This window comes from Centruroides sculpturatus, unplaced genomic scaffold (genome assembly GCF_000671375.1).
Source record: "Centruroides sculpturatus isolate CEXI.00-Female unplaced genomic scaffold, Cexi_2.0 scaffold1415, whole genome shotgun sequence".
NCBI lineage: Eukaryota > Metazoa > Arthropoda > Arachnida > Scorpiones > Buthidae > Centruroides > Centruroides sculpturatus.
Window position 1 is genome coordinate 94,512 of NW_019385923.1, and position 4,256 is coordinate 98,767.

Sequence of the window (4,256 nt, forward strand, 5' to 3'; positions counted from 1 at the left end):
TTACATGTGTAAAAGTAAACATAATCCACCCAAACTGGAAGCACGGTACAATGCCTAAACACCGGAATGCCGACTGAAACAAAAGAAGAAAGTGAAAAGCTTTTAGCAGTGCTTTTACCAGTGGACAGAAGCTTTTACCAGTGGACAGATGCTTCGAGAAAACAAAACGAGGAGGGTCCAAGTTTAAGGACAGGAATAAAAAGAAACGTTACACGCACTTTCCGTTCGTTCATTCTGGAGAAAAGGCAATAAAATTAAATCTCGTTTATACAATTTTTTTCTTTTTGAGGCCTACGGTACATTAAGAAATTTGCTATTAGAGTGTTCGAAACCAACGATGCCGATACGTTTTCACGCGAGTGATACGAATTTAGAAAGTGATGAATGGTAATATCATTTTAAAAAGTAATCTACGGAAAATCATCTATTTTAACAAATATAAAATTAGCAGTACACAATTTTTTGAACTTAAGGTAAACAATACCGAGAGTTAATAAATTTTGTTTATTTATAGGTAAAACCCAAAATGGAAGAAACGTCACTTGATCAACCAACAGATATACGTCAATTTTACAGAATTATATCAGGCAATTTTATAGAATTGCCTGAAATAATGTATAAAATATTTGAATACTTAAAAGATGCGGAATTAGACGTATGTAGACAAGTCTGTACGTATTGGAGAGATATTGTCGATAGAATCATGTCTAACAAAGTAACAATGATCAAAAGGGTAATTACTGTGTTTTGTTAATTTTATTAATAGTGCCACCAGTCGAAAACTAACATTAGTTTAAAACTAATAGTTTTGTAATTTAACAAATCGTCAGCCGTTTTAAAAATTGTTACAATGTAATAATTGTTACAGCAGTTATTCCTTCTTTCTGAATCTACTATTTTATTTAATTTTTTATTACTCGATTGTTTATTGCTCTCAATAACTTTTTAAAAGTAAGCGTAAAATTGCTATGCGGAACTTATCATAAGTGTGAGACAAACAGGGGATCAGGGTTTAATCCCTTCTGACCACGTTATCTGCACGGGCTGATAAAACACGGTCTTGGAGTCGTTGGATGAATAGGAGAGTAAAAATTGAGTGGGCAGTGCGTCGGTAAGCCGGCAGGCATACTTAAAACAATGATAGACAGGATTAACAAAGAACTAAGCATTTATTAGTTAGTTAAATCTAGATTACAGGAGGCGATAATAATGCTAAGATCAAATGCGATTATACTATACTATTTACCGAAAATGAGCGACTAATCCCGAAACTGTCGCTAATTTTTACTTCGAGGGACAATTGAAAAAGTTCTAGCTCTAACATACGTAATACCTCTCAGTGGTAATGGAGAGTTGTAGGCGAAGATCGTTGCTTCCTGGAAGAGTCGGATCAGCTGAAATGTCTTTCAACCAGTGTCTTCTCCTTGGGCTGGATCAAGTCCGTTGAATGGAGCTCAGGGAGGCAAAACGGCATTATCATCAATTATAACTTCCAGTTCGATCGAGCCTTGAGCTTCCGGAGACTCGAGCTTTTATTTGATTGTCGTGGGAAAGGAGTCAGATGATTGTCAAATGCTGACAATAACGGTGCATTCTTGACACCTGTGTGACAACTTTCCCATCTAATTGTTATCACAAACGGTGACCTCCATCTAATTCTCACCAAGAGAGTTTTTTCTATCGGGGTTGTTTACATTTTTTTCCCTTCGACAACTGCGTTAATTTCGTGGATTTCACATAAGCAATGTTATACTTACTTTCAAAGTTTACTAAATTAATTGCAGATATAATTATAAATTAATTTTTCTACTTGAACAATATAAAATCTATATAAATTTTCCAATTAACGGAATTTATTGTCGAAAAATCATCGTAATATTTTGAGCTTTTTAAACTTTTAGTTAAGTCTAAAATGCAATTCGTTTGGCCTTATATCTAAGAATAACTTTGTTTTCTAAATATTTTTGTATTTATTTTAATTATTATGATTTTTAACAGAAAATTCCTATGAATTTAATACACGAATCGGACAAATTACTAAATTACTCTGGCTTTAACAATAACTTCAAGTATATTTTGTTCTTCTTGTCAAACGAATGCCGATCTCCATTGAAGTGTCGAAATGCAATTGACGAAGACCTTAACATTAGTGATCTTCACATAAAGTTTTTGCTATCACAACAATGTGGTAAGTTTTCTGTGTAATTTGCAGTATTATTACGAAGTAATTTGTATAATCAGTTTAATTTTTAACACAGACGACGTCTTCGCAACCGATGCGCACATGGGTGACGTACAGAGTTTCTTCCCGTCTTCCAAGTTTCCTTCAACGCAAGGAACGACAGAAATAATATTATTAATGTTTCCGGATATTCCTTGTTTTAATATTGTTAATTATCCGTTCGATTTTAGAGAAGATGGAAGTATATTGTATCGTGAATTTTATGACATACCAGCTAACGGTTTTGGTGATACGTTCAATCTTATTGTAAACGAAACCACACTAAATGACTTGACGGCTCCAGCAGCAAAGCATCTCTTGCAGAATGTATGCCACACAATAAATATTTCATTAGAAAAAGCAAAATGTCTCATCGCTTATGGAGATGTAATGCTAGGTAGCGGTAAAAATCTACAAATACCAAACCGTAAATACAGTATCGAAACACTTCTTAGAAGATTCACTTTATTCTATGGAGAGAGGGTTAATGCTCTTTCAATCTGCATTGAAGACAAACAATGTGATTATAAGACAGTCAGTGAAAAATTTCAGAAATTGAAGGGTTTAAAATCAAGAATGAGACAAAAGAAATGTTTCGTGTATATTTTCCAGTATGTGTGTAATATATGTTTCAATCCATCGCTTCAAGCGTTTAGAGAATCATTTCCACTTGTCAACTTTGTAATTATTCATAAAGTACCCACCTTTGTATTAATCAACCCTGCCGAAAACGATCATATTCTTGGTGAAAAAGAAAAGCCCTCAGATATATCGCGTATTGCTTTATTGGTTTTTATTTGGTGGGAATAGAAACATTCTTTTAACATAAATAACAGAAGCAACAACTGAGTTTTGCTCAGAAGGTTCGCAGTGTCGTCCTGAAGTATTGTATAAGTTTGTACCCATCAAAGAAATTAGAGTTTTAACTGAAAGGGTGAAATAGGAAAGAGTTATTTTGAAAAAAGTAAATTTCCAGAAAGTGCAGAATTACAGTAGAGCGTCGTTTATCCGAAAGCTGGTTATCCGAAACATCCATTATCCGAAAGCATTCCAGTCGGCAAATTTAAATTTTCGCCAGTGCTGTGGCGCTGCAATCTTCGGATATTTTTCGGGCTACTCAAATATTTTATGTTTTTGATACTAAATTAACATCTGAAGTATAATTTTTTATTGTTTTTATATTTTTCAATAAATTTATTTTGTTTGTACAAAATAAAAAAATAATTTTTAACGATACAATAGTCTTCGTTAGGCTTAACACCGACGAAAATTCAACGCGAAGCGACACGCAACGGAGAGAAATTTCAACATGGGATAAATTAATACATTTTTTCGTACATGATTCGTTATTCGAAAAATAAGTTATCCGAACCAGCCCAGTCCCCAATTGATTCGGAAAAACGACGCTCTACTGTAATGTGTTTTGTTTTTACAAATGAAATTCGGTGAATCGTACTTATATTTTAAAAAAGGATTTCTTTTTCTTACTTGCTGAGTGTGAAGATCGATTTATGCTACTTCAGGTGATATTTTATAATTTCAACTTTTATACTTTGTAACGTTACAATTAATCGAACAATTTTAAAAGAACAAATTTTCAATTTATTAAGTTAATATCTTTATATTGTAAAAGTTGTAACAATAAACCGTTTTTTTCTTGAAAAACTTCTTGGTCGTTATGTTTTAATTTGTTTAAATGTTTAAAAATTTTATAACAATAAAATAATTAAAATTCTCTCGAAATATATTAAACATTACTGCACTTGATTGTGCCACATTAGATTATGAGAAGATAACACTCTGCATTTTTCATACGCTCCTTTTTATATTATGCTGAATTCGGGACAATTTAGAAAATGGCGATCGTGATTTATAAATACAGTCGACCCCCTATAACGTACGTTCCTATAACGACAATTCCTATAACGTAGCGAAAAAATTGTAGAAACTTTCGTATAACGTACCTCCTATAACGTCGTTTCGCGAGAAGATTGATAGAGTCTGGACCAATAGTGGATTAGCAGCCGAACTACTT